The sequence below is a fragment of the Theropithecus gelada genome, chromosome X, assembly GCF_003255815.1.
Source record: "Theropithecus gelada isolate Dixy chromosome X, Tgel_1.0, whole genome shotgun sequence".
NCBI lineage: Eukaryota > Metazoa > Chordata > Mammalia > Primates > Cercopithecidae > Theropithecus > Theropithecus gelada.
Window position 1 is genome coordinate 30,756,375 of NC_037689.1, and position 16,305 is coordinate 30,772,679.

General features: G+C 41.4%; 1 pseudogene; it reads left to right on the forward strand.

Moving 5' to 3' along the window:
* The first annotated feature begins 12,611 nt into the window (after positions 1-12,611).
* Positions 12,612-12,846, forward strand: LOC112615929 (annotated as a pseudogene).
* The last annotated feature ends 3,459 nt before the right edge of the window (positions 12,847-16,305 follow it).

The following is a 16,305-nucleotide window of genomic DNA, read 5'->3' on the forward strand; positions in this document are numbered from 1 at the left end:
AATTTCATCTCCTTGATAATTCAGCTAGGTTTCAGACATTCTAATTTTTCTCTCATTTGGAAGTGCTAAGTTAATAGAAAAATAGACCAGTCTATTTTTCCATATTTCTCACTGTTTAAGTTTTGCTGATCACATTTTAAACTTCCTTTTTATTTAAAGATGAAATCATTGATAAACACCATCTCTTATGTATCCTTTTTCTCCCTCAAAGCTTGTTCTTGTGACATCTGGACTGTCTAGAAAGACATGATCCTTCGAATTATTCCTTGTTTAGTTACAATCTCTTTTGTTCCAAAAACTTCAAATAAAATATCTCTCATGTAGTATTTTTTACCATTTTGGGGTGATGTACTCCTTTGAGAATATGATGTAAGCTATAACTCTATTTGAAAAGTTTTGAACAAAAACAAGACCATAAATACTGTCTTAGTCCATCTGTGCTTCCATAACAACATACTTGAGGCTAGGTAATTTATAAATAATACAAGTTTATTTATTATGGTTCTGGAGGCTGGGAAGTCCAAGATCAAGGCACCAATAGGTTCAGCATCTGGTGAGGGCTGCTCTCTGCTTCCAAGATGGTGCCTTGTTGCTGTACCCTTTGGAGGGGAGGTTCACTGTGTCCTTATATGCCAGAAAGGATGTAAGAGCAAGAGAGTGCTTCTTCAACCTTGAGCCCTTTAAAAGGGTGCTAATCCCGTCCATGAGGGTGAAGCCCTTGTGACTTGCTTCCCAAAAGCCACGCCTCTTGATACCTTTGCATTGAGGATTACGTTTCAACTTAAATTTTAAAGGGGATACCTTTATTCAAACCATAGCAATACCCCTACATACGCAATTCTGGTGGCAATGTCAGAGGTTCAAGGGTTTTCTGAGTCCTGTGAATTTCAGGATTCCAGGCACATAGAACGCAAGCTCCTGAGGGAAACCCTTGGTTCAAACCCTTGCACTGCTATTTAACAGCTGTATGACCTTGGGCATGTATTTATCCTTTCTCTGCCTTTGTTTGCTCATCCACAAAGTGCAAATAATAGTACTGCTAGGGGCTGGATGTAGTGGCTCACACCTGTAATCCCAGCACTTTGGGAGGCTGAGGTGGGAGGATCCCTGAGACCAGGAGTTTCAGATCAGTCTGGGCAACATAGCCAGACACCATGTTTACAAAAACATTTTAAAAAATTCGCTGACTGTGGTGGCACATGCCTGTAGTCACAGCTACTTGAGAGACTGAGGCAGGAGGATAGCTTGAGCCCAGGAGTTTGAGGCTGCAGTTAGCCATGATCACACCTCCACACTCCAGCCTGGGTGATAGAGCAAGACTCTGACTCTTAAAAAAAAGTGCTACTAGGATTTAATCATGCCTTGTCACTGGAAAACTTCAATAAATATCACCTAGAGGGTGAAAGAAAAATTGACTGATGCCATTTTCCAAGGCTTCTAAGTCAGCCTCCTTAGAAATTTGGATTCTATAGAGTATTGTCAAAGTGTCATCTGCAATCCACTGAAGTCAACTGAAGTGCCTCCTGTTGGGAGATCCAGAAATGCAATGTTATCAAAGAAAATTACGTGCAATTCCATAGACTTTCATTTTCTAATGTATGACTAAGGGCTACAACTGGTAATTGACTGAGTTATTAAGAGTTACCAAACGAAAATTAGCACATTACTTGATTTTATGCAAGACTCTCATTAGTTTTCTACTCAGACTCTGCTGCCAAACAACCCATGGCAATATCACAAGATACTTGCATCTCATGCCTACAGATACTTGGCATCTTCTAGACTGGAGGAAGGATGTTATCACAGCATCATCAGCATTGTCTTGACTGAGGGATGGTTTTTATTGTTGCTACTCTTAACTTTGATGATTTATATTTTACAATTGGTTTCATTGTTATCAATTTTGTTTACTGAGAGTCATTCAATGAACCTGAGGACAACAACAATAGTATCAATCATATTTTGGCCTATAATTTTCCAATGATTTGGTTTTAAGTTGTATATGTATAACATGGTTCCAATGGGAATCATTCAAATTCTGATGGCTGTAGTAGACATGCACATGATCTCCCAAAATATTATCATATTCTCACTATTGGCACCCAGTGTTTGGTTTTTAGGGGGAAGGGGTGGGGTTGCTGGTCGGTTTGCTCACTATTAGAAAGTAAGAGTTGGCCGGGCGCGGTGGCTCAAGCCTGTAATCCCAGCACTTTGGGAGGCCGAGACGGGCGGATCACGAGGTCAGGAGATCGAGACCATCGTGGCTAACACGGTGAGACCCCGTCTCTACTAAAAAATACAAAAAACTAGCCGGGCGAGGTGGCGGGCGCCTGTAGTCCCAGCTACTCGGGAGGCTGAGGCAGGAGAATGGCGTAAACCCAGGAGGCGGAGCTTGCAGTGAGCTGAGATCCGGCCACTGCACTCCAGCCTGGGCCACAGAGCGAGACTCTGTCTCAAAAAAAAAAAAAAAAAAAAGAAAGTAAGAGTTGGCAGTAGAGATGAGAGAATGAATACAGTCTTTTTTTTCCATCAAAGTAGACCATAGTAAAACATGCGTGCACACACACACACACAACTAAGAATCACTAGGTAGCTAAATTTGAAATTAGATATCAATACTTTTCATTTGCCAGACCCTAAAGAAGTGAGTAAACTTCTCTGAATTTAACTAAGAAATCCAGACATCTACCTGGCCTCCTACAGAAAGAAACTTTTTCGTAAAGAGTAATTTGGTAAACACACTGGGCTTTGGGAGCCCCAGGGTCTCTGTCACAACCACTCGACTCTGCTGAAGTCTTGTGAAAGCAGACATGGACAGTACAAAGCAACTAGCGTGACTATGTCCCAATAAAGTTTTATTTACAGAAACAGGTGACAGTCCACTGGCTGTAGTTTTCTGAACTCTGCCATACACCATTGTGAAAATAACATGGCAAAATTCTGGTGATGATATTATTGCTATCATCTTTATCATCACCATCATCCATGCCCTTCACTGTTTAGAAAGCACTCCCATTTGACCCTCCCAATCACAGAGGCAGGAGCAAACACTACTCAGGACGCTTTATAACTAAGGAAGGCAAGTTCACAAGAAGCTAAGGCTTCAGCCATGGGGTGGGTGGATGTACTGAGAGCAGCCTTCAGCTCCCCTGACCATTAGACGTCTCCTCTCTGTCACTCAGAGACCTTGGGAAGCCTCGGCCCATTGTACATTTATTTGTAAGGCATAGTTTTCATGTCATTACACTGTCCTCACTACTCCCAGAGAGAAGGTAAACCTTCTCATTACTGAGGTATAAAAAATGCTATGGGAAAAATAGAAAAACTTGTATTTATATTATTATAAGCTTTTAAAAATGATTTTGCCTGAATAGGCTATATTCCTCTTTTCTGTCTGATTATTACCATTTTTATTTCCCAGTTGTAAAAATATATGTTTGCCATTTGTTTGAAGAACAATGCAGCTCTCTCCAATCCATCACATAGCTCTGATCTTAGCAATTCTCACAGCTCATCAGGAAAATGATTGCCTGATTAAACAGGCGTGACTAAGCCACAGCATCCTCAGAATGTGCATGGAGCCCTTGGCCCTGAATGCATCTTACTCCAGCAACGCCAAGCATCGCCTGATGCACAGTGCAAAGAGCAAGACCAAAGGGGAGTTTTCAAAAGAAGAAAATCATGTATTTTATGACCAGCAGCATTTGTAAAAGCTATTTTCCAAGTAATTATGTGAATTGATTTTGGGAAGGCAATATGATTCTTTCAGCCTGATGATTCAACAAAATGAAAACCTTCAGAGGGAGAAAAAAAATGATCAGGTAATCTTTCTCCTGACCACGATTCATCCTGTGTTATCTCACGGCTCCACTGAAGTGCTTGTTGTGCACAAAATGCCCTCTAATAATTTCTTCTTAAACATTCATTGTGAAATTAGCAAAGCAGCAGTCGACAGCTGAGTCTTATAACCTAGAGTTCAATACTGAGAAGTGGGGTTGAGTTGAATCCTATCTCTGCTACAGAGAAAACATCCATACTCCACTCATTGTGACTTCAGATGCAAACTACTTATATTTTAAGACTCAGTTTCTCCATCTGTTAAATGGGACAAAATAGAAACTGCCTTATGTGGTTAACGTATAGATATGCAGTTGACCCTGAGAGAGGAGAGGGGCTGGAGAGTGAGTTAATAATCAATCATGCTTACATGACGAAGCCTCCTTACCAACTCCTAAACTAAAGGGTTGGGAGAGCTTCTGGGCTACTGAAGTCATGGAATAGCTGGGAGAGCGGCACTCCTGGAGAGAGCACAAAGCTCCACACCCTTTCCCCACACCTCGCCCTGCGTGTCTCTTCCATCTGACTGTTGATCTGTATCCTTTGTAATATCCTTTTTTATAAACCAGTAAACATAAATAAATGTTTCCCTGAGTGTTGTGAGCCATTATACCAAATTATCAAACATGACGAGGTGATTGGAGGAACCTCTAATTTATAGCCAGTGGGTCAGAAGCACAGGTGACAACCTGGGGCTTATAATTGTCATCTGATGTTGGGGAAAGTCTTGTGGAACTCAGCCCTTAACCTGTGGGGTCTGTGCCAACTATGGGCAGTTAGTGTCATAATACAGTAATAGAACACCCCACTGGTGTCCACCAAGAATTGGAGAATTGGTTGCTGCAGGGAAAAAACCCACACATTGGTATCAGAAGTTGCATGAGTATCAAGAAAACAGTATTCTTCTTTTACTGTCAATTCTCTGAACTGTCCATCCACTTTCTCCTTGAACTCCTGCAATCTGATATCATCAAAGAATTGTCTTGATACTCATTTTGTTCAGAACCACTCATAATTTTTGTCACTGACCAACTTACCTTGCGATCTTACTGGTTTTGAACTCTGAGCATTTCTTGTCAGCTGAGTCCTGCTGCTATGTCTGAATGTGTCCCCCAAAATTCATAGGCTGGAAACTTAATCCCCAATGCAACAGTGTCAGGGTGGGGGAGCTTTTGGCAGGTGTTTAGGTCATGGGGGCTCCACCCTCATGATTAGGATTAATGCTGCTATGAAAAGGGCTTTGGCTAAAGCAACTGTGACAAAAACAAAAATTAACAAATGGGACCTAATTAAACTAAAGAGCTTCTACACAGCAAAAGAAACGATCAACAAAGTAAATAGACAATCTACAGAATGGGAGAAAATATTTGCAAACTATGCATCTGGCAAAAGTCTAATATCCAGAATCTTTAAAGAACCTAAACATATTAACAAGCAAAAAACAAACAACCCCATCAAAAAATGGACAAAGGACATGAACACTTTTAAAAAGAAGATATACATGCAGGCAGGCAATAAGCATATAAAAAAAATGCTCAACATCACTAGTCATTAGAGAAATGCAAATCAAAACCACAATGAGATAGCATCTCACACCAATAAGAATGGCTACTATTAAGAAGTCAAAAAAATAAAAGATGCTGGCCAGGTGCAGTGGCTCAAGCCTGTAATGCCAGCACTTTGGGAGGCCAAGGCAGGTAGATCACTTGAGGTAAGGAGTTCAAGACTAGCCTGGCCAACATTGTGAAACCCCGTCTCTACTAAAAATGCAAACATTAGCTGGGCGTGGTGGCGGGAGCCTGTAATCCCAGCTACTTGGGAAGCTGAGGCAGGAGAATTGCTTAAATCCGGGAGGTAGAGGTTGCAGTGAGCTGAGATCATGCCACTGCATTTCAGTCTGGGTGACAGAGCAAGACCTCGTCTCAAAAAATAAATAAATAAAAAATAAGGGATGCTGGCGAGGTTACAGAGAAAAGAGAGTGCTTACATACTGCTGGTGTTAAATTACTTCAGCCATTGTGAAAAGTAGCGTGGCAATTTCTCAAAGAACTTAACACAGAATTACCATTTGACCCAGGAATCCCATTATTGGGTATATTTCCAAAGGAATACAAATCATTCTACCATAAAGACACATGCATGTGTATGTTCATTGCAGCACTATTCACAATAGCAAAGACATGGAATTAACCTGAATGCCCATCAACAGTAGACTGGATAAAGAAAATATACACCATGGAATACCATAAAACCATAAAAAAGAATGAGATCATGTCCTTTGCAGCAACATGGTTGGAGCTGGAGGCCATTATTCTAAGTGAACTAACACAGGAACAGAAAACCAAATACTGCATGTTCTCACTTATAAGTGGAAGCTAAATGATTAGAACACATGGGCATGAAGAAGGGAACAATAGGCACCAGGGACTGGGTGTGGTGGCTCACACCTGTAATCCCAGCACTTTGGGAGGCTGAGATGGGCAGATCATCTGAGATCAGGAGTTCAAGACCAGCTTGGCCAACATGGCAAAATCCCATCTTTAATAAAAATACAAAAATCAGCTGGGTGTGGTGGCGCATGCCTGTAGTTCCAGCTACTTGGGGGGCTGAGGCATGAGAATCACTTGAATCCAGGAGGCATAGTTGCCGTGAGCCGAGATTGCTCCACTGCACTCCAGCCTGGGTAACAGAGCAAGACCCTGTCTAAAAATAAATAAATAAATAAACACCAGGGCCTACTTGAGGGTGGAAGATGAGAGGAGAGAGAGGATTGAAAAACTACCTATCAGGTACTATTATCTAGGCAATGAAGTAATTTTGTACACCAACCCCCCATGACACGCAATTTACCTGTATAACAAACTTGCACGTGTACCCCTGAACCTAAACTAAAAGTAAAAATAAGAAAACACACCTTTTACACTGTTGGTGGGATTGTAAACTAGTTCAACCATTATGGAAAACAGTATGGCGATTCCTCAAGGATCTAGAACTAGAAGTACCATATGACCCAGCCATCCCATTACTGGGTATATACCCAAAGGATTATAAATCATGCTGCTATAAAGACACATGCACACCTATGTTTATTGCGGCACTATTCACAATAGCAAAGACTTGGAATCAACCCAAATGTCCATCAGTGACAGACTGGATTAAGAAAATGTGGCACATATACACCATGGAATACTATGCAGCCATAACAAAGGATGAGTTTGTGTCCTTTGCAGGGACATGGATGCAGCTGGAAACCATCACTCTTAGCAAACTATCACAAGAACAGAAAACCAAACACCGCATGTTCTCACTCATAGGTGGGAACTGAACAATGAGATCACTTGGACTCGGGAAGGGGAACATCACACACTGGGGCCTATCATGGGGAGGGGGGAGGGGGGAGGGATTGCACTGGGAGTTATACCTGATGTAAATGACGAGTTGATGGGTGCTGACGAGTTGATGGGTGCAGCACACCAACATGGCACAAGTATACATATGTAACAAACCTGCACGTTGTGCACATGTACCCTACAACTTAAAGTATAATAATAATAATAAATAATAAAAAATAAAAAGAAAAAGAAAAAAAGAAAATGTCATCTCCCCCCAAAAAAAAAAATTAAGTGCCACGTTTATTAGCAATGGAAGTGTTCTTATAAACTTATGCTCTCTTTGCCTTGATCAATGCATGAGAAAATAAATGTCCCTACTTCTTAACTTGGAATTCAGAGAGCAGTAGGTATTTGTGTGACAAGCTTTACTAGTCAATAAAGTTTCCCTGATCTTAAAAAAAAAAAAAAAAAAAGAAATCACACCTGAAAAAGGGGGCTGCTTTGGGAATGGGTTCACTCTTCCACTCTCTGCCATATGAAGACAGACTTCCTCTCTTGCTTTTCCACCTTCCATTGTGTGATGACACACTAAGAAGGCCCACACAAGATGCCAGCACCTTGATCTTGGACTTCCCAGCCTCCAGAACTGTAAAAAAATAAATTTTTGCTCTTTATAAACTACTCAGCCTGTGGTATCCTGTTATAGGAGCACAAAATAGACTAAAACACCTGCCTTAAAAAGTATTTGTTATTTATTTATTCATCCTCCTCAGGTTTTTTAATGAGGAATTTTTTGATATCTAGTGTATTATATTGCCAAAACTAAAATCAAAATCAAGTTAAATAAGATATTAAAATGTCTCTACTAATGACCCATCTGCTTTCTGATCTTACTTCTATTTCTCCACATGTTTCCCCAAAATCAGAAAGTCTCCTAAGTGGCCCCATGGTCACTCAGGATCACTTTTATTCTCAGAATCCAAATTTCTTCCCTGCCTAGAATTTGTACTTTCTTTCCTTCCACCTAGCCCAGGGTTTTGCATCCTCAGCGCTACTGACATTTTTGTTTTTGTTCTTGTTTTTGTTTTGAGACAGAGTCTTGCTTTGTCACCCAGGCTGGAGTGCAGCGGTGTGGTCTCGGCTCACTGCAAGCTCCCCCTCCCAGGTTCACGCTGTTCTCCTGCCTCAGCCTCCCGAGTAGCTGAGACTACAGGCGCCCGCCACCACACCTGGCCATTTTTTTGTGTTTTTGGTAGATATGGGGTTTCACCTTGTTAGTCAGGATAGTCTTGACCTCCTGACCTCATGATTTGCCCTCCTCGGCCTCCCAAAGTGCTGGGATTACTGGCGTGAGCCACCGCGCCCAGCCCTGCTACTGACATTTTTGCAGGAGAATTCTTTGTTGAGTGAGAGGAAGCTGTCCTGTGTATTGCAGGATGTTGAGCAGTGTCCCTGGCCTCTACCCACTGGATTCCAGCAGCACCCTTCCTAGTTGTGGCAAACATAAATAACTCCAGGCGCTGCCAAGTAGCCCCTGTAGGGTAAAATGGCCCTTGGCTGAGAGCCATAGTATTCATGTGCAATATTATCAATAATATAATAGTCATTAACATTAATAATAATTAATGTGCAATATATTCTAACCTAAGAGGTCAAAAGGTACAATTTAGCACTATAGCACTGCATATATTACTGTCCTATTATTCCATGTTTTTCCAAATTCACTTGACAATCATTTTGTTTCTTAACTCACCTAGCATACCATGAGGCACAGAGCAGGGACTCAATAATATTTATGTGCTGCGACCAAAGGGAAAATGTCAATTCCAGGCTTTTAGAAAATTTGGTCAAAAGACTCAGTGTGTGTACACTGGCAGAGACAACTCAGTCAGTAGGCACAGGAATGTGAGAACATTCAGATTAGTTGTATGATTAAAACTAAATCTGCTGGTGACTCATGCCTGTAATCCCAACACTTTGGGAGGCCGAGGTGGGCTGATCACCTGAGGCCAGGAGTTCAAAACAAGCCTGGCCAACATGGCAAAACCCCATTTCTACTAAAATTACAAAAATTAGCTGGACATGTTGACACACACCTGTAATCCCAGCTACTCAGGAGGCTGAGATACGGGAATCGCTTGAACCTGGGAGGCGGAGGTTGCAGTGAGCTGAGATCGCTCCATTGCACTCCAGCCTGGGTGACAGCGAGACTCCATCTCAAAAAAAAAACAAACCTAAATCTGCTAAGTAATCATATCCTATAGTGAGCTTTAAACCACCAATTTTAATAATTTAATGATTCTAAAATTGCAGATTAATAAATTATATTCGATCCACTTGAGAAACTGATTTGCTGGCTTTTAGACTTTAATCAAATTTTAAATAGCTTTCCAAAGTGTTAGAAATATTTCTTCTCTTTTTTGCAAAGAAGACAAATTGGCTGATGAAATTCAGTGGCTTTAGGTCACCCAGGAGCAATTAATCAACAGATATTTGAATAAACGTCATTAAATGACAACACATAAAATGTGATTAAGACATAATGATTATCGGTAATCATAAGAGTGAATAAATGGTTTTAAAATGTCAGTTTATGACATTCAGTTATATTGTAAGAACAACTCTTTGATGCATTTTCTGCTTGTATCTATATTTATACTGGCAATATAAATTTGACATTAGATAATGCCTGAAATATCTTCATATTTAAACAGACAATTATGCTTATCAATGTTTTCATTTAAACTAATTCACACTTTTTGAAACATTGCGGAATATGTGATTATACTTCTCTTTTAACTTTTGTTTATAAAATAGAGGGCATTATTCCTTAGAATTAGATTTGAAGTACTTTTGTTAGTCTCAAATATTTCCAGTAGTTCTCATCATTTTAAAAAGTTACTTTCTCAGTACTGATCTCGCAAATGTTAGCAGGTTTTTGAGGCATTTGAGTTGCAAGGACTTACATCTTAGTATAAATCCATCATGGCTAAATTCTTCATTCTTCCTCAAGTGTCCACACAATATCCAACATCCTGATGTAAAGTGAAAACGTTAATCATCACTCAATCAGTTCCATGTATCTACATGTTTGGCGCCACAGACAAAACATGATTGCCAGAAGTTTTCCTTCTCCCTTTGCCCCAATGCTCCAGTGTCACACTGATATAGCAAAGGAAGAAGATGGTATTATGGGAGAGGAGAAAAATGAAGCTAATCTTATTTGTTGAGACATCTTGCAGTTATGTGAGCACCAAAGAAAAGGAGACATCCAAAATCATGCACAATTCTATCACCAAAGGAAGAATTCAAGATGGTATTTCCTTCTTAGTGTCCCATGACTGACTTACTCACACACCTCTTTTATCCCAGGCCACCACCATGCTCTGATAAATTGTCTGCATTGGGTTGTGGCTTTTCTCTTGTGAGCCTGTTTTTCTATGACCGTGTTTGAAATGAGCTCTAGAATCCCATCAGCAAGTCTAGTTTGGATGAGGTCTATCCTAGCTGTCATTCCAAAAGTTGAAATTCATGAGCATCCCTAGATCTGTGTGCATCTAATTCGTATTTTAGGTTGGTGCAAAAGTAATTGTGGGTTTTGTCATTACTTTTAATCAGGTTTAGAAATAATTTATGATCCTTTAAACCCTTTGTTCTGGGACCAAGGTAGACTCAGGGTCTTACCAACAAAGTTGTTCTAAATTTCTGTTTTCTTAGGCAGCTGCTCAAAAAAATCAAGAAGGGTCAATCTCTTTGTCTGAGAGTCAACAGGACCTACGGTGGAAACAGCGAAGCAGGGTTAAATGGAAAGGGCACAGAGCCCCACCCTCACACACAGGTACCTGTTCTGACTCACCCAGTACTCAGTGTGCAGTTCATGGCAACATGAGTGCCTGCTAATAGCTGTAAAAATAAGAGAGAACATGGGTAAACAGCTGATTGATATCTGTAGTTAGTTTGCATGCAGCAAAAGTAAGCTCGTAGAGGGAAAACAGCAAAAGTGGACATTCTCACAATTGGATTCAAAAGGATTTTGTTTTAATTTGCAATATGAGACATGAGTTCCTTTAAAGATGTTACATAGGTAAGTAGATAGCTAGATAAATTGATAGATTAGATAGATAGATAAATAAGCATATTGGATGGAGGGATGGATGGATGGATGGATGGGTGGATGGATACCGAGAGAGACCAACTTGCAACCCCTGAAAGAACCAAACCACTCTGGTCTTCCTAATGCTGTCTTCCTCACCTGAAATGCACTCCCTTCACTCTTCCTACCTTCTCAGAGCCTATTCATCACTTAAGTCTTGGACTGATGAGCAAAGAGGAAGAACAATAGTGCCAACTTAGAAATAAGATTAAGTTTCAGCACTTCTTTTAAATTACGTAATTTCACTAAGTAAATTCCTGCTGCTCCTCTATGCCTGTTATATAAAATCCTGTCATTCTAAGCTATCTTTGACCTGGCTGGTTCCATCATATCTTCCCTTCCATGCCACCCTCTAACTAAGACAACCCTTCCAACCGGGGGTAGTGATCACCTTGCTGCAACATCCACCACTCTCACCTGCACATGGTTATCTCCAACAAAGGTATCACTGGATGGCTGCTAGGGTGGTTAAGAAAACACAGTTTTGAAGCCAGAATACCCTAATTTTGGACATTAGTTTCTTTGTTTACCAGCTCAGTGACTTCAGGCACATTATTTAATCTTTTGGGATCTCAGGTTCCTTAGATATAAAACATGAACCACAATAATAATTCCTACTTCATGGGGATGACGTGAGGCTTGAATTAGATTATTTATTTGAGCATCATACTTAGAAGTATCAACCACTGTGAAGGGTCTTAGATTTTAGCAAACAAGTTAGCTTACTACAGATTCAGGGATGCTGGCAGAAGACACAAAACTCCTGGGTCAGAGACAAATGACTCTACTACTCACAGCAGTATCAGCAGCCAGAGTATCATCAGTTAAGATTATTCCTCAATCTCCAATTGACAAAAGGCAATGCAAAGGCCATGTGACCCCTGCACACACAGTGCATTACATTACAGGAGAGAGAAACTGAGTATATTATAATAGGCAGTACACCTGCCTGATCTTTGTCCTAGAGAAAGACATCATCTCTGTAATACTGCAGAGTAAGCAAACAAATCTGCTGCATGCTCTAGACAGAGACACTATCTCATCTTCCAAACTGTAATGGACATAAACACCAAGATAGTCTGGAATAAAATGGCATTTTGTGCCACATTTGTAGGACATGCTGAAACACAGAAAACCTTTGAAGAGTTATTAATATTTCTCAATAAGAAGTCAGTAGATCTCTACTCATTTTCCTTTCCTTGCTCTTGCCATTTCTCCTGCCTGGAGTTTTCTCCTTGTCCCCTTCACAGATCCAAATTCTTTGCTTCAGTCTTCCTCAGGCTTTGACCATGGCAGGACAAGAGGATCTGGTGAAGCAGGAGATTCAGTAGGACTGGGTGAACTGGGAGTACATTGAGATAATCACCAGCAGCATCAAGAAAATCACAGACTTTCTCAGACTTTCTCAACTCGTTTGATATGTCTTATTCAAGATTTGCAACACTAAGGGAGAAATTGACAGCCCTTGAACAGAGAATAGAGTACACTGAAGCATGGGTGACAAAAGGTGAGATGCTCACCTAGAACAGTGCCATGCTGCTGCTGGGAAGTTGCTTTACAGAACACAGGCCATGTGAGAAAGGCCCCAGCAGCCTTCAGCTCCTTCCTTTCTCGTTACAGAGCAACAGGGCTTATTCTTGTTTTTCTTTTTTCAAAAGTGTGACCTTTGGGTTCTTCCATGTACTTCTGAGGGTGTGATGTGGTATATGAGGAAAAGTCTAGAGGAACTCTTGGAAACAACATTAGGTATTTTACCTTTCCAGTAACATTTTGTAGATCTACTTGTCAATGTGTTTGAGACATTCACAGCCAAAAGCCTGGGATTCTTTGTGAAGGTCCTCCCCACCCCTATCCTTCTTTCTCTCTCAGACTTTCCTTAAAGTTCTCATTGCCTCTGCACTGCTTCTGTGAACAGTCTTTGTCTCTTCCCCACCTTTGGTGGGAAGTGGGAGGCAGTCCTGGCCAAGACACTCATGCCCTGGCAATGTGGCTACCAGAGAATGTTGTTGCTAACCCGCCAGTTTCCTGTTGATTTGGGGAGGTCAAGGCCAGGTTCCCACTTGGCTTGAAGGGACATTTTCAGACATTTCTTTCTGTCACTTGGGGTGTCTATGCCTCTCAAATTTCCCTAATATACTCCTCAACTTTATCTGACTGCTGTGATTATGGTAGGGACAGGACCTAGAGATGGGTTCACTTATTCCACAGAAATGTAATGTATGGGATTATTATTCCAACAAAACTTTCAGATGTAGATATTTGATTCAAAGCCTAGGTGGCTTACCAGCCCAAGCCCCCATGTTTGTACTTTCAGCTGATTAGTTCATCCTGGGAATTATTTGGTCATTCAGCACATTTATCAAGTACTTACCATGTAGGCGTGTTATACTCCAATAAAAGATACAGCATTGAATCAGAGAAAAAAGCCTTTCCTTCATTCAAGCACAAATCGAATGTCCCTTCCTTGAGGAGCCTTTTCCAAACACTCCAGTCATTATAAATCCCTTTGCAGAGTTCCTACTTCCATTTGTAGTCTATCTCATAAAAACAAGTCATTTTTTGACTTGTTCAATGCTTCTCCTACTTTTTAAAAACTTTAAATTGAGGGATATATTGTAAGGGGTTGTAGTAGATGCTAGTTGTGTCCCCTTAGCCCCATGAGTGACCAGCTCATTACCTGAGGGCTCTATCTAGGGACTCGAATGTGCACCTGCAGTCCTGAAGAGCTAGGGAATTAAGCTCCACCCCCCAGCAGCCCTCAACCAATGGCAGATGGAAGCTGATGTATCAATGCCCCAGCTCCTTTGTTCCTTGGGTAGGTGCATGCTCTACCCTGGTTCCTAGAGTTCCTGTGGGGCATTAAGCTCCATTTATCCTCAGTGGAACCTGGCTTGATGACAGACACTTTGGTGGGTGCCCTCCCTTTCCTGTCTTGTTTTCCCCCTCCCCACCCAGTGTTTTCTGAGAAGACCAGCTCCCCAAAAATCTAGTTGCACTAAATCATACAGCTTTTACTCACAATTACTGTCATATCAATTACGAGCATGAAGTCCAATTCCATCATAAATATTTGAAAATCATCCTTATGTTCCCAAAGAATAAAATAATCATGATATTACAGTTATATTATCACTGAAATAATGTTTGGAGCTAAATGAATCTATGTGTGAAGGCAACAAAAATATCAGCAGCCAAGGAGATGCATTTGGCCCCAGAATGTGTCTGAAATGCTGCTTGGCATCTGAGAATGACTTAGAAGTGCCTTTCCAGCAGTCCAGCGTGGGATGGGATGTGACTAGAGGGGCTTTAAGAATACACAGAGGACACTCGAGTGCTACAGGGAAGGTGGCAAAGGTCAACTGCTTCTTTTTCAAGGACTTTACTTGCTCCCGCTCCATCCTAATATATACCCTGAGCTTTTGATGACATGACATTCTGATAGGGAACTGCCCCCAACCCTATCATTGTGGCATGATTTGTGGCTTTTTTCTTCCTGGTAGTCAAAAGTGGATCGCTGGCTTCTTGAGTCACGAGTTGTGCTGTCATCCATGCTTGTAGTAGGAGTAACAGGGGCATGTTAACTGGTGTGTATAGATCCCCCCTGAGGTATGAGAGGAGTCATGGTCCTAGGGGGATTTAGGATGGGGCCCCTTTCCTGAGGGGATCAGAGTAGCCCCAAAAGGAAACACAGCATCAAACATTTTAAAGCCACGATGACAAGGCAACAAAAACACCAGCCACCAGGATTCTGCGCAGGATCCTGTCATGCTTCCCCATCATGTCTGGATTGACACCAGGTTGCAAGGCTGTTTCTATCATCAAATACAGCATAGAATCTATTCACTGAACAGGTCATGGAAGATAGCCCATGGATTCTTTCCCCACCATTGCCCTGAAACTCACAGGAACACATGCCACCTGGCCACTGCAACCTGTCAAGAACGGGTTAGAGGAGGGAGCCTTGGCAGAGAAGCCAGCTGTTTCACCCTGCTCTCTTACTAAATGCACTAAAGCCACTCTTGCTATAATTAGTCCCCAAAGAGAAACTAAAGTAATGGGAAAGTAGAAGCTTCCTTGCTAAGACCCTAGGGATCTCTACTGAACTCCAGTGTTACTGAACTCTAGAAAGGATACGACTCACCTTGCTCTTTCAAAGGCAATCCGTCTCTGACATATCATCTAGGAATTGTTTCTTTGATGTCTCCTGTATCCTTTACCCTGTTGCATCTACAAAATGCATGCACACACTTTATCCAAGAAAAGAGAGTTTTGAGGGATTTTTTTATCCTAGAAGTATTGACCTTTTTCAAGTTCACTTATAAAAATTAAGCAACCTAGTGTCAGATTATCTAGAAAGACATAGAAAGCAGAAGGAAAATAAATCAGTGGACCTAAAACACTATTACCATTACAGTAAGGAATGTGAAATTTTAAAATAGGTAAATTCAAACATGACCCATAAACCAGGGTCCACAGTGTACAAAACCAAAACCCTTCACACTGTAGATACTGGTCCGGGACAGGCGCACTCAAAGAGATCTGGGAAGAGTGAAGATGCCTAGGACGTAGGAAAGCTACAAAGAAAGAGACCATTCTGGGGATGAAGCTAGCTGGAGAAAATGATCACTGCATTTAACAGAATGTGGGTGTACTCTGCAAATAGGTACTATATTAAGGAATTTCGAAGGTAAAGGGTAATTAAATATCAGCTTGAGTCTTATATCTGAGCTCAATCAAGAGGGCAAAAAGGTTCCACAATCTCAGAACAGGATTCTCCTGAGTGAGAAACACATCCCCTCTGAAGGAAAAATATTCCCTGCTGCCAGCACCACCCCCAGGTGGCAGAACTATCCGAGTTTGAGGTCTGGAAGTCCTCATCTCCAGCAGAGAGCCACTATACGATGGCCCTGCCCTGGCCCTCAGGCCTCCTAGGTGCGTGGGAGTGTGTGGAGGAGAGGATGATGGGAAGAGCCTGGTGGACCC